Genomic DNA, 20,018 nt, shown 5'->3' with positions numbered 1-20,018 from the left:
TCTCCATATCACATTCTGAGTTCCCTATATAGAGATCAATAAAAGCTATTGGAAGGAGAGAAAAGTGATATCACTGGCTTTTGGAAGAGGATAGTGGAATGGAAAGAGAAAACAAACTAGTTAACCTAGCATTGTGAACATAGTTCACGTTGATTACCAACCATCTATTAAAACTACTATCTATTAATTCTCACACTCAGCTTATAACAGTCTAGTTCATGGTTAACTTAGTCTGTTGAGTGGTTAACTTAGGGAAATGTTTGAGGTAATACTGGAAAGATTAGTTTGGGGCCATTTTGAGGTGAATCTTCGTCTCCAAATTGAGGAACCATTGAAAGTTTTTGAGGTTTGGATTGTACACCACATATTCTTTCTGTGTTTTAGGAAAATTTATCTGACTGTGGCATGTTGGAGAAATTAGGCTCTAACGATTTGTGATGAACGGGTTAGTTACTGTTTACTATAATAATTTTCCATCACAGCATACATTTATAAGTACTTGTATGTATGTATGTATGTGTATGTGTATACCTTTAATATATATATATATTTATATATCTTTAATCACATGACATATGCTTTCAAGTGGAAGTGGAATCACTGAGTTTTTCAGAATTACAGCGATTGAACTGATATTTGCAAACAACTAAAATGTCTACTGATAAGATTAATGGGAAGTGCATATTAATAGCTTTAGGGAGCTAGAGTCAATTTAATGTTTTAGTATGAGATAAAGAATGGTATGTATGGAAAAGAGAACATTCTTAAGATGAACACTTGAAAATACAGTGCTCATTCTGAATATATCTAAGAACAAAGTGTGTGTATATATTTTTTAAGCATGCCCAAATACTGTCCTTAAATGTGAAACACATTTTAAAACATTCCTAAAATACTAATACTGATATTTGGGTAAGGAAGACTCAAGATATTTAAGAGAAAATACAATGTTTATTTTTTGGATTTATGTAAGGAAAACTTTACTTTCACTTTCTAGGGAATACCTAAGTTAGTAGTTGCAGAAGTTTGAAAAGTTTGCAATGCCCTGCTTTGGTTGTATTCCCGTTACTGACTTTGTATGGGAGGTTCACCAGCTGTTTGACTGGCAGGAGCAGGAGCTTTCACTTCAGTAGTTTATAATTCCTGGCTATTCTAGGATAGTTTGCACTTCACCAAGCCTCAGACAGGTCAGGACATTTGGTAGGAGAAGGTTGAAAGACAAAAGCAGCAGGCCTTGGGTTCTCAGCCTTTTTTTTTTTTTTTTTTTGGGTTTTGGTTTTTTAATTAGAAAATTATATTTTACTTTGGTGGCTAGGACTTTTAGTAATGTGCCTATATTACATGTAGAAAATATTCATCAACCAAGAGGAGTTTTAAAATGTCAAAACCAGGAAAAGCTACTTTAAACCATGGCTTGGTTCCTGTTGATCTTAAAAGTGCAAAAGAGCCTCTACCACATCAAACTGTGATGAAGATATTTAGCATTAGCATCATTGCCCAAGGCCTCCCCTTTTGTCGAAGACGGGTAAGTCTTACATTTAAAAAATAGGGATTTTTATTTAAATTAAGTTCTTCTGTCTTCTTTAGTGAAGAAATGCTTCAACTTTCAATTGATATTTATAAATAAAATTATCAGTGCATTTTGTAGCCATATAAAACTTACGTAAGTGGTCGTTACAATAGTATGATAGAGAGCCCGGAGGGCAAAGTTACCCAATCCACCTTTTTTCTCTTTCATTTATTTTTCATGATATTAGAATCCTTTAAATTTATTTAAAATTGGTAAATGTAAAAAGTATGTCTTCAGGTGTGTTGGCAAATACTAAAACCCCAAATCTGTAGTTTTTATTTTGTGGGAAAAGCAAAAAGCTGGTGGTATTCTTATATACGAGGATTATAACATTTAGCTCTTTTAAAGAGAATCCCAAGTTCCCTAGATTTATCTGGCCCTTAGAGCTGCATTATTTTAAGTTGCCATTTCTTTAATTCAAACTTAATGTAATAGGGACATTACTTTTTGCTGTTATATCAAATAAAAATAGCATGCAATTGTGTGGCAGTTACGATACAGTTTATATATAGACAATCCTGAACTAACAAACATTTTGTAGAACTTGTAGTAACATATAATCAAGTTATGATCTATTGGATGTTTTTCAGGATGACATACTGCTATCCCTTGCCAGGTTCTGACCCTGTTAATATTAGCAGTTTTATTGTGTTTTCTGAGTTCCTTAGTATTGCTAGCTTGAATTATTAACTAGAGTGATATATTTTTAGATCTAAAATATGTTTATGATACTGAACACATTAAACCAAAACAACAAAAACAACCTGAGATTAAATGGGTGATTGCATGTAACAGTGCTATTAATGTTTTAGTTCCCTTTCTTACCTTTTTTTCTTTTTAAACTAATAGGGAAATACTCTATTAGACAAGTAGATTAACACAGAACACCTGAAAAGTATTTTTCCTCTGTAGAAAAAAGAATCTTTTATTTGCTGTAACCGTTGTAAGAATATGTTTTCTAATTGTCTTAGTTCCTTTTGAGGAGTTCCCTCTTCTACTCCAAACAAGTGGTAGCCATGTTTGAAAAATATCTTGACTGAGGTTTAAATGTAATACAGTTTAAACATTGAAAATGGAATACAAATATCTCCATCACCCTCTTAACTTTCTTCTTTACTGTGTTGTCGGAAAGTGTCTTCGTTCACTTTGTCACTTTTATAACTTCTGAATGAGGTCACTGTTCTGATTTAAGCAGAACCTCTAATTGGTTTACACAGAGGCCTCTAATAGCTTTAAAGTCATTAATAAACTAATTTATTATTTTTATATATCTATAAAAGAAAATGCCAATACAAGTAAATTCTTAAACTGAGGAAAAGAAATGTGGGCATTTTAAATCAAAAGATTAAGATTACTTCATTATGTTACAGTGTATATTTTCTACCTTTATCTTCTAACATGTACATGAAATTTAAAAGGCTCAGCAACAAATTCTATAAGAAAAATTAATAATAGAGAACTTTAAGGCTTTCCCTGAGGGCTTCCTAGGGTCACTATGCAGCTTGACTTTTCTAGGTTACTATGTTATGTTAATTTATAGCCTTGCAGTTGTAATAGCAGAAGGGATCTAAGTTCGAAAAATAAAATTCATACAAGAACATTTTTTGGAATAGTTAAAAAATACTATCAGTTTTAGACAGCCTGCCTGCCAGGAACTTACAATTGCATAACTTATTGAATCTGACTGCTAGAAATATTAGAGGGATAGCGTAATTTTACGCCCTCCCCTCCACGAAATTCCGTGCCTGGTTAATTTAGATAGCTTTTAATTGATTTGCATGCTCTTTGTTATTGAATTTACAAATTTTCCCTTGGTAAATTGATGATAAACATTTTTAAAATGTATTTTTCTTTATCAAAGATTTAAGGAAGACTTTGTATGATATGTAATTAATTGTATTCTGTGTGTAACATCCAGTATATCTCATATTGGGTATATTTTGCTTTCAAGCAGATTGTTCTGTACTGAGCACGAAGTACACAAAGCAGATAGGTTTCTGTATTTTGTAGGCCATTGTTTTTTCTTCCAAGTAATGAGCTAATGTGCACTACAGTGACCTCTTATAAGACTAAAGCAATCTTGACCTATTCAGATTTGAAAAACATGGTATCCTCCCTCCATCCGTCATAGATGTTGATCCACTTAATGTCTGCACAGTAAAATACTTTGAAAATTGTGAAGAACCCTTTAAAATAGTTGCTGTAACTTAAACTTCAATTTATATCTCTTGAAATGTTTTCAGAAAATGTATTTACCTCACTATTAAGTGTAAAATTGGTACTGGTAGTCTAACTTATTATATAAATTATTCTAGTCTCTCATCAGAAGTGGTTTGGACTTAATACAACAATACAAAAGAAATAGTCTAGTTATTAACCAGTTACTGTCAATAAAAATGATTTTAGTATTAAGGTCTTCATACTTGTTATAAGGAATACTTGTTAAAAATGTAGAATGCTAGGTTCCCCTCTTTTGGATAGTCTCTAGATTAAAGCTCAGGAATCTATCTGTATTTTTAAAAGTCTTACAGGTAATCAAGTCAGGAAAATTTGAGAGTACTAGTTAGTACATAACATTTTATTCTAAAAGAACGGAGTGTCCTTTAGAGGAAGAGAAATTTTACAGGAAAAACTTAATCTATAAAATCACTGGAAATTTTGAATTTTCTTTGAAATTAGAATGCCTAATTATGATAAAACTGCATTTCTTAAATCCTAAGGTACATTACTATTTTTGTCTTTTAAACATATATAGGAAATATTTAAAATGCAAAAAAAATGTACTTCAGGATACATCTTAATGGAATTTTATAGCTTATCTAGCAGCATTTTTTTCCTTCTTACTGACTAGAGAAATAATATCTTTACAACTAAAATAGTAAGAAAATATACTTCAGTGCTTAAATCTCATTTCTTAACTCATTTTGTTTGGACACTTTTAAACATTTAGAATATTCTTGTAAAGTTACTCTTCATCGTTACTATTTTGGTAGAAATTTCCAAATGACATGCGGTTGTTGGTTTATATAGGGCTTTTAAAGATACCCGACTGTGCTGGTGTATAAACAAAATACTGTTCTAGAGTGCCTGTGTATTCCTGGGTCTGAGCGGTGGACCGACTGTGCAGCATAAGCATTGGCAACACCACTAAGAGAGTGGTATAGGACTGCTGGGGGCAGTGGGGGGAGGGGAGGTGGGCTTGGATTGGGACGAGGACTTGTTCTCCTGACCCAAAGCTCAAGCAGTAATGAAATGTATGACTGGGATTTCTCGTAGTTGAAAACAATGTTGTAGGGTAGGAATTATATTCCATATCAAGTTCTGTTCAAAATACCACATTTAAAATAATTTTTCTTTAAAATGTAAATAGAAATAAAATTAAAATATTTGTGTCATTTGAGAAAATGTTAATATCACTCATGCATATTGTTATTGTTGCGGGTTAGTTTAAATCAGTTAGTTTAAATCAAGGTCTTTCTGCAAAGGGCCAGTAAATACTTTGGGCTCTGTGGACCTTATGGTCACTGTTAGAACTGTTCATCTCTGCCATTGTAGCATGACAGCTGCTGCTGTAGGCAATACTTAAATAAATGGATAAATGGACATGACTGTGTTTCACTGAAACTTATTTATAAAACAATGAAGATAGGTTTTTATGATTGCGATAATACTGCAATAAATCTTGTGCATACATTTTTTTGCTTATATATAAGTTTCAGCTCATGGTAGATTTTTAGAATGAGATTGTTAGAGCCATAAATCTTACATTTCCTTTAAAACCATCATCTTCTCTTCTAATTCTTTTGTAGTTATGTAGAAAAAAAATCTTTGGCTAATCACTAGAATTTTAGTATACTGCTTATTATTTCTCTCAGTGTTAAGTGTAATAAAGCTATTAATTAATATATAACCTGCTAAATGCATCCGTAATTTTTTTTTACTGTTATTGACTTAGTGACCTGTTTGAACTTTCTGATACATAAATCTTTAACATCTCTATACACAGATTTCTAGAAGTAGGAGTATTGGGTGAAGGAGTAGGAACCTTTTATGATTCTTAAAAAATACTATTAAATTGCTTTCTAGAAAGCTTGTACCAGTTAAAAACCAGCACAAGGGATTTCTAATGTTCCTTAAGAGAAATAAATCATATTCTTTTCTTTTTTAAAATTTATTTTGAGAGAGAGAGAGAGAAGAGTGGGGGAGGGGCAGGACGAGAGACAGACAGACAGGAAGATTGATTCCCAAGCAAGTTCCTCAGCATGGAGCCCAACGCGGAGCTCAGTCTCACGAACCGAACTATGAGAGCATGACTTGAGACGAAATCAAGAGTTAGAAGCTTAACCAACTGAGCCACCCAGGCGCTCCTTAAGAAATCATATTCTAAGTAGATTTATCTACATGGCAGAGTTTTGTGGATTTTACTTAGTTAATACTAGATTATTGTATTTCCAGTGTTATTATTCTAAGTTTTTATCAAAAGGATCTTTTTCATTTTGAGAAAATAATGAGATAGGTTTATATTTAGTAGCTTCAGGAGGAAAATATGTAAATAGATCAAGAAATTATTTGTTGCTCATGTAATTTTATTTTTTCTTCTTTTCAGAAAATATTTCCCATAGACCTGTCACCTATCATTTTCAACTATAATTTTCTTCTTCTCCTCCCATAGTTTTGAAACTATAATCTGTGTTTTTATCTAAATGGATGATCTACATGTGTAGTTTTATGATTTATTGTTGATTTAACACATTATTACCGCAAGTCTTATGGTTATCTGTTTTTGCACCACCTTAACTTATTCTTTTATATTTCTGAATTATAGTGTGATATTTACACACTGTAAGTGACAGCCTCTCTCAAAGTGTACTGCTATTAATAATATCTATGACAAGAGTACTTCTCATACTAACAAGAGCAGCTGCCAAAAATACTTGCCTATTTCTTATAGCACTACTACTTAGTTTTACATTTCTGACATAGCTTTGCCTTTAGCCCCAATCCAAGTTTACCTTTTTTTTTTTTTTAATCTAGTCTAGCCATGATTAATTCTCATTGAAAGTAGTTTTAACAAGTCTGGTCTTTTAAAATGTCTTGATGCCTGAAAGGTATTTCATGAAACTCAATATCTGTTTCATGGAACTCTTAGGCAATTAGAAATCGATGGATTTCTAACATACAGAAATATGAAACCTTTAAAAAAACCAGCATTCTCCACTTTTCCCCCAGATTGGTCTATTCAAGTGTCCACCAGTTACATTTGTGCCTCTGTCTTTCTAGATCTTTTACATGACCTCACAGTCTAGCTTCGCTCTCTGGTTGGAACCTTTCTCCTGGCATTGATTGCATCTACCTTTGTCCTCCTACATCAGGGGAACATATTGTAATTGTTGCCATTACCTTTAGCCCTTAGGCATATATGTACTGCCCAGTGATGTTATTTGATACCTTCAATAGTTATCTTGTCTCCTCAATTAGGGTATAAACTCATAGAGTTCAGAAATATCTTTAATGTCTGTCTTTTTGTGCTCTTAGTGATATGCAGAAGAAAGTTAGTATAAATATTCCTATGACTAATTCGTTGAAGTTATGTGTTAAACTTGGAAGATTTTGAAGGAGTTTTTGTACTGTTAAGAATATGGTATGTTTTTGTTTACTAAATGTTTTTAAATGACTTTGCAGCTGTGATTTTGAATATTTCATTTTCTAAATTTAAATAAACTCAGATACAGTTTGACACTTAATTTTAAAAGTAATTACTACTTACCAATTTTGAAAACAAAGGAGAAACAAACATAGGGTAAAAACATTTAAATGTTACTTTCAAGAGTCTACAGTAGCCCAAAAATGTCAGAAAATACTTAAATAAAGGAAAAATATTACAGTATTTTGGACAGAAGGAAGAACAGGGTGGTGAGATTAGCAAGATTGGAGAGATATTTTAATAGGGTACCTTATTTTTTTTTTGAGTAAACTAAAATGTTACTTCCTAAGGTTATTTTCCTTACACATATATCCCATTGGAAGTGGGGAAAAATTAACATTTTCAAATGATCTAATATTCATTATTGTCACTAGTTTACCAATAAAGGAATTAGTTACCACATATCAGACCATTCTATTTTAGATTCTGTCGGACTTTCCTTAGGAATGTTTCATGTGTTGTGCATAAACATAAATAAACAATATAAATTATAAATTTTCTTGTGGTCTTATTCTCTGTACTGGGCAACGTACTGGCTGTAAATTAAAAGGTGATGATTCTTGGTCCCTGGTACCTGTGGGTAGATATACAAAGGTGAAAATTCACAAGGCTTTAAGTATCTTAGACAGTCGAGTGGTAAAAAACATAAACAAATCTTTATAGTATAAAAAGATAATTGCTTAAATGGACCCATGTACAAAATACTGTGGGAGCATGAGAGGGTCACTGAAGTCTCGAAGCAAATGGCTCAGCAAAGGCTTCACAGTAACTTTGAATCAAAACATGAAGGATGTTTGCTAAGCAGATAATCAGAGAAATGATGGACAGAAGGAACATGTATTACTGCTTGGGCTCACATCTTGGTGTTTCACATTATTTATACTGCTGCAAATTCACTTATTTCTTGACATGGCATTTATTGTTATTAATATCAGCCAAAAATATGTATTGAATACTTAGAACAGGGTTGGAAATTTTTCTAGAACCTGTGGATATAGCTGTGAACTAGATGGATGGGGGCCATACCGTCATGGTGCTTAGATTCTACTTTAGGGGAACAGAAAAGTAGGTATCAATGCCAATGTTTTGATGACCGTAAAATCGGATAAAAGTATGTAGTCTAAGCTGGGATGCAGAGGAGACACTATACTTTCCACATAGGAACTCATATAATCTTTAATTTTTTTTTTAATGTTTTTTATTTATTTCTAGGAGAGAGACAGCATGAGCAGGGGAGGGTCAGAGAGAGAGGGAGTCACAGACTCTGAAACAGGCTCCAGGCGCTGAGCTGGCAGTCAGCACAGAGCCCGACGCGGGGCTCGAACCCACGAACCGTGAGATCATGACCTAAGCGAAAGTCGGACGCTTAACCGACTAAGCCACCCAGGCGCCCCAGGAACTCATATAATCTTTAAAATAACTTTGTGAAGGAGGTGTTGTATTATAGTATCCCTATTTTACAGATAACTTTCCTAAGGCATAGGAAAGTTAAGTAACTTGCCCTTGAGGTAATAAGCAATGGAGCTGAGATTCTAACTCAGCCATCTGGCTCTTGTATCACAAACACTGTGGTTATAGTGACCTTCGTAAGGTTTGTTGAGTGAACAGATCCTTAGTTGCCAAATGTTTTAAGGGTTAACTTTTGCCATGTAGTGCTGGGTTTTTAAATATGTAATTCTTAACTTTGATTATGGCTTTAATATAACTGATAACATTGCTTTCTTTAAAAAAAAAATTGTTTTAGTGTTTGTTTATTTTTGAGAGAGAAAGAGAGAGACAGAGAGTGAGCAGAGGAAGGCAGAGAGAGAGGGAGACACAGAATCTGAAGCAGGCTCCAGGCTCCAAGCTCCAAGCTATCAGCACAGAGCCTGACGTGGGGCTTGAACTCACGAACCATGAGATCATAACCTGAGTTGAAGTCGGACTCAACTGACTGAGCCACCCAAGCACCCTGACATTTCTAGATGGTTTTTGTCATCAAATGATGTCTTAGTATTAGGTTGTGTCTCAGTTGTCAGATATGAATGTAAAAGTAATTATAATGTTTTTTAGAGGTCTCTACAACTACATTGTAGAAATAACTGCCATGAGTTCTTCTCCCTTTTGTTGATAGATAACAATCTATTTAAATAGTTCAGTAATTTTAACATCACAGGGCAAGGCTGTTAAGGTTAGTATGGGAGACAGATGAAAAATATGCTAAAAAATAAACTTGGTACTAAGTCCTGGCAATGGAAACATGTATGAAATAAATACACTGTCCCTTGTCTTCAGACCAGAAATTCAGCAAGTCTTGAGAACTAAGAACTTTTTTAAAGTTGGCTAACCCTAACTCTAACTGACATAAGATAGTTTTAGTATTTATCTGAATAGTCCTATACTTTGCTGCAAAAATATTAATGTATAATGTCCTGGAAGTGTTCAGTTATATATATATATATATACACACACCATATTACTTTTTTAAACTCCATAAAGTTCTGAAGTCAGCAATACAGCTTTCTGCAAAATTGTGGAACTCCACAATTTACAGCTATCACCCACATACAAAAATGGAATACACTTTGAAATGTCAAAGTAGTCAAAGCCTTATCTTAAGTCTCTGAGTACATACATATTTAAGTACTTTAAAACATACCTTATATAAATGAATAACTAATTTTACTAACCTAGTTATAGGCAGCTCCATATAATATGATAATTCGGAGCTTATATATTATTTTTCTTTAGGGATTAAATGTTACTCTTGTTAGCAGACTTCTACATTAAATGAGGAATGAGAACCTCGACCACTTTTTTACTTCTAGTATTTCTACATAGAATTAATAGCACTAAGTTAATTGTTATTCTGTTAATAGATATTAGGTATAATCTCTGTGAGTGTTGCTAATGTAACAAATATGAGTAAGGCAGAGACCTTCCTTCCTTTAAGGAGGCTACAGATGCTTTTCTGTCTCAGAGACTTATCTCATTGTCCCAAGCATTTTATGGTCACATATCAAAATCAGAGATTAATTAGCTTATTCAGAAAATAAACATCTTTTAACTGCCATGTACATTTCTAGGCACTTTAGATACATTAGTGAACAAAGCAGAAAATGTCCTACCTTTTATAGAATTTGACATTTTGGTGACCCTGAGAATTCTGCCTAGGAGGGACAGTATGTTTTGTGTGCTCCAGTATATAGTATGTCACCAGACTCCTTTATTCAATTGCACACTTTTCTTTTCTAAATGAACTGAGGGTAATTTGTGTTATAGTTTCTCCATATGTATATATAGGTACCTACATACATATGCATGCATATACAGACACACTCTTTCTCTGACTTGATAGGATTATGTTGGTAACTGTATTGAAATGTATAATCTACCAGTTTTCAAATACTGTTAGATAGTATCTAGCACAGAATAGTATTTCGAGGTTCTGAAAGATTAAATATGATTCCATTTTATTCCATTTTTCATATTCTTGAAAGGAAACTTTATATCCTATTGAGCTCACCTATTGATTTCTTTCTGGATTGTTCTTGGGTCAGGAGTTCTTGGCCCTATCTGTGACTTGTGGAAAGTGGCATAAATCAATGTGTGTCTCAAATATAAACCAGTTATATAATGATAGATATAATTTATAGGAGATATAATTATGATAGATATAAATGATAGATATAATTTAAGATTTTTTTTAACATGATAAAAATTTCACCATAGAAAGTAGTAGCAGAAAGGACTACAGTTTGCTGTAAAGCCAATGGCATTCTTTTTTTTTTCTTTCTTTCTTTCATAGTTTATTGTCAAGTTGGTTTCCATATAACCCAGTCATCCCAACAAGTGCTCTCCTCCATGCCATCACCCCGCTTCCCCTCTCCACCACTCCCACCAGCCCTCAGTTTGTTCTCAGCATTCAAGAGTCTCATGGTTTGCCTCCCTCCCTCTCCCCAACTATTTTTCCCCTTCTCCTCTCACATGGTCCTCTGTTAAGTTTTTTCTAATCCACCTTTAAGTGAAAACATATGGTATCTGTCTTTGTCTGCCTGATTTATTTCACTCAGCATGACACCCTCAAGTTCCATCCACGTTGCTACACAGGGCCAGATTTCATTCTTTCTCATTGCCATGTAGTATTTCATTGTATAGATAAACCACATCTTCTTGATCCATTCGTAAATGTTAGGAGTTACATTCAGTTATTTCCATGATGCAGCACATCTCTTTATTTGCATAGATAGTGTTTTATCCCTAAACTGTGAAAAGTAAAATAAATTTTTTTGAAAAACAGAAAATCTGATATTAGATTAAGTTTTCTCTTGTGGCTTTTGTAATATCTCTCTCTCTCTCTCTCTCTATATATATATATATATATAAAGGTGTATTTATAAACTTTATTGACAGGGTTAGAGGAAGAACAATTAAGAATAAGTATTTCTCAAACATTAATACATTAATACTGACTCCAAAACACATAGCTTATTTGTTTATGGTTATTTTATATTTTCATGTATCTTACATTTGAGAGAATAAAATATAAGTTTGGGTGAAATTCTCTTAATTTTTTTCTCCTTGCTAGTATCGAAAATGAAAATCAAAACTTGTGGTTTATTCCTATATTTAATTACATTTTTATGTGTGGGTGATTACATATAGTTCACTTGGGAACAATTTAAGCTTAAATTGCTTTTCAGTAATCCACAGAAATCTCTGCATTATCACTTTGGATTTTAAAATGTCCTTGTTACTACTAGTTTGAACATGTAGGGGCAGTATAGTACTGTTTTTGTAAATCTTGGGTGAAATTGTGGGATTTTTGAATCGGTTAAGTAGTGTTAAAAGTTTGTTCTTCGAGAAAATGCAGCTGTATGCCTTATTTTTTAAAGAATGAATCAGGACTATTTTATTAAGTTAGAACTATTCTTTCAATTCAGCTTCTTATATATATTATACAGACCTTTTATATTAGGGAAGCTTATGACGTTGTTATATCTGAAGTCAAGGAATATGTTAAGCTAACAGGAAAAATACATTTTATAGTTAGACAACAAAATGAAGATAGGTAAAAGTGGATTTGCAAAAATATGCAAAATACCAAAATCAGTGCCATTTTGCTCTTTTTGTTTTTTTTTAAAACATGGAATGCTTCATGAATTTGCGTGCCATCCCTGTGCAGGGGCCATGATAATCTTCTCTGTATCATTCCAGTGTTAGTGTACGTGTTGTCGAAGTGAGCACCAAAATCAGTACAATTTTGCTCTTATTCATCCTGTACCAGCCTTTTCAAACATGAATGTTTAACTATGAGAATCTTTTAAATAAAGTCTTAATTTTTCAGTCTAACAAGTGAACACAACTTAGATTACTAAACAGTCTTATTTTAAGATTCTTTAAGAGGTATTTTTTTCAGTATCAAAATGATTCAGGTTATTACAAAATTGATAGTTTTTTCCACTTAAATTGATTGCACTTAAAAACTGACTGGTTTTTTTCTTCCATTTATTCATTCAATAACTGCTATGAGTCAAGGACTGCTTTAGGCATTTGGAGTACAACAGTGAGTGAAATAGACTCAAATCTCCAACCTTCTGGAGTTTATATCAGAATAGCAGAGTGCTTAACAGCATAGATGATGGAGTCATTTAGATTTGGGATTACATTCTTAGCTTTGCCAATTGCTAATCCTCATCTGTAAAATGGAGATAGTAGAAGTACTTACTTTCATAGGGTGGTTGTAAGAATAAAATGAAATAACCTATAGAAAGTATGGTTACATAGTAAGAACTTAATAACTTACAAAGTTTACATTAACACTTTTTCAGTGTGCTGGTAAAAGTTGTAATTAATTCTCCTGATATGATAGTACTTATTTCTTTTACTTACAGTTAGTGTTTAGAATATTTTTTCATTTTTATTCAGATTATGAAAGAAAATGCTTAGCACCAATTTTAAATAGTCATTTTTCTTAAACAATTTCCTGAATGACTGCTAATCTCTAAATGGAAAACCACTGCACGTGAAAAATTAATGTGATTTGGTACTACTTACATTATGTGGATTCATTCAGTGTGACTATCATATATGTACAAATTAACCCCATTATGTCTTCCTAAATTAAGGTAACCTGTGCTATCTAAATATTTTGTTTTGGAGTTTCTCAGATGTTTAGAATAAATGTGTTTATTCTAAATTTAATGGTATTCTTCAATACCATTAAATTAAAACAATATCATTAAATTAAAAAGTACATATATATATTATATATATATGAGAGAGAGAGATATTCCCATATTATGTTAGCTGCTAAAATGTGTAGTAAATAGTTCCCATTATGATTTTAAGCTCTGACTCCATTTCTTTCCCTAGAGGCCCCAAAATGAGTTCATTAAGAAATGGAACATACTTGTTAACATATTTGAAAACTAGCTTTTCAAAGTGGCCCCTGGTATATCGTTACCATATAAGAATTGAGACTTGAAACATTTAAGGACTTGATTCACAGGTCTTAACAAAAGTGCTTAGAAATTTAGATCTCTCTTTGGTACCCTGTGCTGATCTTAGTTCTATTTGTTTTTAATTATGTGGAAACCCCATATTTAAAACATACACATACATGCATGCACATGTGGGTGCATGCGCACACACACACACACCTACAAGCATTCCTGGGCCCCCCATACACACAAATGAAATTTTCACCCACCCCACCTCTGTTTAGTAGCTTATCTGCTGTGTTCATGCTGCAACTGCTTCACTGAGGGGAAGTGTTGTTCTGTCGTTTTCATATTAGCTTTGTTATCATGCGGTATTTTCAGCTGCTCATACTCATTACCATACAGCTGGTATGTAGAGAAGAGAAGGAAGCAAGCAGAAGTTGTACTGTCTACAAGAATAAGAAGCTCTCTTGCAGATGGGGTGCTGGCAGATGGGGCATGTGTTTGAACAGGTTTTACTAATAACAGAGTGCATTAAAAATCATTCTGAGAAAGTCCTAAGGTCAGTGCCATGATTTCAGAGCTTGAGAGGTTGTTCAGCTTTTGTAGACCTTTTTAGAATATTAATGAACTCTCATACAAAAAAGTAATAAATGGCTAACCACAACCTCATCCAAAATATTTTTTATCAGTTTTTCCTTTTTCATTTTAGTATATTTTCTCTTTAATATAATTTAAAAAGCATTGATACTATTCACTAGTGTCTCTCATTATCTTGCACAGTATTTTGTAGTCTTCAATATATTTACTTAAAATTCCCAGACTGTGGTTATATACAAAAGTATATATACTTTGAACAATGTAATAACATTCTTCAGTTTTAATGTATAAGTGCTAAAATATTTCTTAGAAGATGAAAACCAAAGAGGATTTAGAAATGCATATTTACAGTATTGACTACAGTGAAGTTTAAGACAAATTACATTCTATCACCAAAGTTAGAAGTGAATGGTATGTCCCAAAATGAATCTTTTGTTAAAATTATTATGAAAGTGCTTTTCATATTCACAAAACCAAATGAAGTAGTAATGAAATAACTATCAGTAACTTTTTTTAAAGGTATTTCAGTGGGATCTTAGTCCTTTTGGCCCTTTTCAGTAAGTGTAGTTTCTTGCTAGATCCTCTCTCAATGGGAGATCATGATAGAAAGCAACTGAAGCAAAATAAAGATAGGCTATTATATGTAAAATGCATAGTATTCAGTTTAATTTAATGAAAATGTCACTTAGTTTGTTATTCATAGAGATTAAAATATATATTGCCAAAGGTTTTTTTTTTTAAGCAAATATTACTTATAATGGTTTTGGTAACTTAAAAACTTTTAATGCTTCAGATTTCTTGTCAGTAAAATGGAGATTCAAAAATGATCTCTTGCATAAATACCAATGAATAAATAAAATGCTAACTGAGATCTGTGGGATATGGTTTACATTAAGTGTTATTAAAACTGTGTATATTCCTTTTAATAGTAAAAGTTTATATTCTGTTGGGCATTTTTAAAGGTACAGGAAGTCCTAAACCAGGTTGGCTTTTTAACAAAGATAATTGCATTTTTGTTGTATATCAAACTGTGTATTTTCTTCCAATTTAGTTTATGCTTGAGTTGTATAACTGATAAATATCTAGAAAATTGTATTACTTTTCACTGACGGGGAAATATATGTATGTATATATATAAGATGATATAAATAATACTATATATAATAAATACAACATAAATAATATATAAAATATGTTGTTCACCTACATCACCTTCCTTTATATTTAGTTATATGAGCTTTTCAAATTACCCTCAAAATCAATTTTTACAGTTACTATTTCTGTAGTTTTGTGTCATTATTGATTAAAGTGTGTGTTACATTGTTCATTATCTCATTTAAATATTATTTATTGATACCCTGATAAATATAGGAACTATGTGAGGAACTGAGGTAAAAGAATCAAAATAGAAGTGGTCACTGCTTTCATGGAATTTACAGTTTAATAAGAGACAGGACTCATAATTAATGTGCCTACAGTGTGACCAGGCATTGGTGCAAACACTGTGATGAACAGCTTTAGAATGGGAGGAGGTGGCTCAGAGAAAGAATTTCGAGGTGGCCTATACACAGATGATTCCCATATTTTCATCTCCATTCTAGACCCTTGTTCTGAGCTCCAGAGCTAGCTGGAGCATGATATCCTCACCTGGACGTCTCAGAGACACCTCAAATCAACTAAGACCAAATATAGAATTCACGGTCTTCCTACCCCAGGAAAACAAACACTGACTCTTGTCTAGTGTCCTCTCTCATGTCCCATCAGTTGCATAAGAAATCTAGGTGTCATCTTTAATAATTCCTCCTCCTTTACTTTTCATGACTAGTCAGTCTGTCACCAGATCCTGTTAGTTTTATGTCCTAAATGTCTTGTAACTGTTCACTTTTATCCATCTCTGTTGTGCCTAACTAGTCTAACCCACTATTATTTCTTGCCTGGCCTGGTGGAATAAATTCCTCACATAGTCTCTCCACATCTACTTTCACTTCCATTCCATTTTTAATATTACATTTAGAATGATTTTTCCAAGAGGCTTATCTGATTATTTCTCTCCCTTCACTAACATCCAGCATTAGCTTTTCATTACTTTTATGGTAAAGACCAAAATCCTTTATGAGGTCTTGCATAATCTAGCCCTTATCTACTTCTCTTAGCCTCATTTTGCACTTGTCATAGAGCCTTTATTTGTGCCTCGCAGCCATTAGGAATGCCTTCCCCCCCCACGCAACACACTTTAGTCATTTCTTCAGAGGAGTCCTCTATGAACCCCCAAACTAGGTCAAAACCTTAATATTACGCATTTTTTTTAAAAACTCTATACATCTACCAGTTTTGCTTTTGCTTTGTTTTGTTTGTCTTCCTCTCTTACTACACTGTAAACTCCAGCCATGAAACTGAGACCATATTTAATTTAACTTATGTGTAATAGACACCCAAATAAATACGGTTGAATGAATGTGGAAAGTTAAAAAACCATATAAATCTATATTTGTTTTAATTATGTGTCCCTGGTAGAATAAAAACAGAGATAGTTGAAACAGTGCAGGATAGAATCACAGAGATAAGCATGTATTATCAACACTGATGTTTACTCCTAGGAAGTGACAACCACACACGGATCAAACGGACATTTATTAAAGGTAGATTGGCCCTTAGGAATCGATCTATGTGATGAAATTAAGAAACAGGGCCAAAGTGATAACTGCATTTTGAAGCATATGTCCGATATATACTTCAAAAAGTGCCCCCCAACACTACTATGTATTAATAAGTCAGGTATTTTGAATCTATTAAACTAAAAACTAAAAAATCAAGTAAAAGTCATAATTCCCTGTTAAGTATTGTGGGGTTGTAATAACCAGTAAAGAGCATTTAAAACAATTTCTGTAGTGTTATGATACATAACTTTTGCCACTATTCTATAGTGTTCAGATCATTTGGGTAAGGGTGAAAGACTAGTAGACCTTTCAAAAGGACTTTCCAATGAGATACTTCGGTGTATTCTGTTCTCAGCTTTGTTTCATTATTTCATGTTTTAGAGATATAAAGTATAGGACATGAAGGAGTGAGGAGGGTAGGATATAGTTCTGGGGGGTGGTTAGAAAAGGAAGCAAACCCATGTATTATTGTAAGCACTGTTCATCAGATAGATTTTCTTTCACTATGCCTACCGATGGCTGCCTACCTTCAATATAATGTCAAAGATAATGGAAGCAATTCTTCACCAAGGAGGCATTGGCAGTAGTGTATTACTTCTTTGTCAAGCTGCTGTTGGTAAATTCCCAGAAGTAAAGTGTATCAGAGTACACTACTTGCTACCTAGTTTGTCTCTTCTTTCTCAATGTCTGCTGTGATTCTAACATAGATCTCATCTATAACCACACATTTGGATACTGAAACAGCTCAGGAAACATCCTAGAGATTACTTCACTCCCAATACTTCTTGCTTTATATGTACAAAACACTATTTCATTTTCTGTAAAGTGGAGACCAAGATTTGCCTGTGTTCACATCCTGGCCACCCTAGTTAGTTGTCTAATCTTGGGGGTAAATTGCTTAAGCACTCTGTGTCTGTTTCCTCATCTGTAAAATGGGATAATAATAGTAAGTACTTCATAGGGTTGTTAGACAGTTTCAATGAGTTTATATAAGTACTTAGCAGAGTGCCTGAAGTTCCCTTTTCTGTAAACTTCATTTTCTTAAGAGAACTTTATTTGAAAAGAGTTGCTTCTTCAAGCTTGAATAGTTTACAGTATTTTTGATAGTGGACAGTAAAGGAGTATTCAAATCAGATTAAATGTAGTGTTTATTTTTCATTTTCTCTTAGGTTTAAAATATTGCCATGTGTGTTTCTTGAAAATGTCTCTTCCTCTTTCTAGCTCTATGCATTGTCATATAAATTGAGCAATTTCTTTCATCAATTATACGGATTTGTCATTTTTTTATTGACTTGTCTGTTCTTGTCCCTGAATTGGGAGTTCTTCCAGGTTAGAGAATACATCTTGCTCAGTTTTGCATCCTTTTTTGCTTAGTGTCAGGTTTTCAGTAACCCTAGCTAAGTATTTCTTGAATGTAGCAGATCTAGAACTACCAAAACAAACTGTTTAGTTTTGGTAGTTCACTGTTTAGTTTTCTTCTTCCATCTTGCTTCATTTTTAGAAAATAGAGAACCGTTATATATCTCAGGATTCATTTGGATGAGACTGATAATATTACAGTGGAATTTGGGGTTAGAGGCTCCCCATAAATTTTTCTCATGTAATTTCCTTTTCCTGTGCTCCCTATATAGAAAAACAAGTATAGCAAATTTCACAAAGTTAGTCTTTGAAATAAATGAATTGGTGGAGTATAAATTACATGTTGGTCTAACAAAATCTTTTTTTAATGTTTATTTAGAGAGAGAGAGAGAGGAAGCAGGGAAGGGGCAGAGAGAGAGAAAGACAAACTCCCAAGCAGGCTCAAACTCATGAACTGTGAGATCATGACGCTTAACTGACTGAGCCACCCAGGTGTCCCAGTAACAAAATCTGTTTATTGCAATTGTTTAATAAAAGCTATTTAAATAAAAATATCTTAAAAATACCATTTAGTTTTAATCTGCTCTTTACATTGTGATCATGATGATTAACATGTCTTCATTTAACATCTCTTGGAAATTATTCTAAATTCTTAATATGCTGTTTTGTCTCTTGGTAAAATAACTTTAAAGGAAAGTCTAAAAATGAAGGTGTGTGTGTGTGTGTGTGTGTGTGTGCGCGCGCGCGTGCACGTGTGTCTTTATCTCAAGGGCTAACAGAATATTACAACTTTAAGAATTTTCTGTAGTTCAACATCTTTTTGCTAGCTTTGACTTTATATAGTTTGGTAGATTTAAGCTATTCCTCATAGGATTTTTTTTCATATTGTAAAAGTTTGAACATATATTGACTTAAGAGGAATTTAAGATTCAGTTTCTTACAGTGTTCTCAAATCACCATGTAGCAGTTCTCAACAGACCAGCTGTATGCACAGTTCTTAAATTGTAATGCACATTTGTGTAGTAGTCATTGTGTCATGATTACATACCATGAGTTCATACAGCTGGAAGGAAACTCATGATACACATCCTGCAGAAGGAACTTTTTAAAATCATGTATCAAGTGTAGCAAACTTTCAAAGTTAATTTTTAAACATTTGGAGGCCTTGAGTATTAATAGATAAATATGTTCTTAAGTATTAAATTTAGTAAAGAAAGTGAACTTATAAATAAAATATTTCTTTTTTAAAAATTTTTTAATGTTTATTTTGGGGAGAGAGAGGGTGCAAGCAGGGGGCGGGGTGCAGAGAGAGAGAGGGAGACACAGAATCTGAAGCTGTCAGCCCAGAGCCCAACATGGGGCTCGAACCCACGAACCGTGAGATCATGACCTGGGCCAAAGTTGTATGCTTAAATGACTAAGCCACCCAGGTGCCCTATAAACAAAATATTTCTATTATAATAGTTTTGCCAAGATGTCAAAGTGCTCCTGACCATTGATCTTACATTCACTGCAAATACAAAAACTTCCATAGATCATACACCTTTTCACATTAATAGTTATTTTGAAAATATTTCCATGACAGGCAAAAATTATGTCAAATGTTACTCACTCATGACCTATCTATTTCTAGCAATCTTTTTTTGTACTCTGCTTTTATTTAGTGAAACTTTACAGTCTGTTGAAATCTCCTAAAAAGTTAAGGG

At 33.1% G+C, this 20,018-nt stretch overlaps 1 protein-coding gene and 1 non-coding gene across 3 annotated transcripts in view; one reads left to right on the top strand and one right to left on the bottom strand.

Moving 5' to 3' along the window:
- FBXW7 (F-box and WD repeat domain containing 7) overlaps window positions 1–20,018 on the top strand; it is a 224,627-nt gene that overhangs the window by 164,122 nt on the left and 40,487 nt on the right. The gene's annotated exons all lie outside the window — the stretch shown is intronic.
- Window positions 12,394–12,500, bottom strand: LOC144237297 (U6 spliceosomal RNA). The gene has a single exon (XR_013336813.1). It is a non-coding gene; the product is annotated as a U6 spliceosomal RNA (small nuclear RNA).

The sequence above is a fragment of the Crocuta crocuta genome, unplaced genomic scaffold (assembly GCF_008692635.1).
Source record: "Crocuta crocuta isolate KB4526 unplaced genomic scaffold, BGI_CrCroc_1.0 scaffold166, whole genome shotgun sequence".
NCBI classification, from domain to species: Eukaryota; Metazoa; Chordata; class Mammalia; order Carnivora; family Hyaenidae; genus Crocuta; species Crocuta crocuta.
The sequence above is the reverse complement of the archived record's forward strand: the minus strand, read 5'-3'. Positions and strand labels throughout refer to the sequence as shown.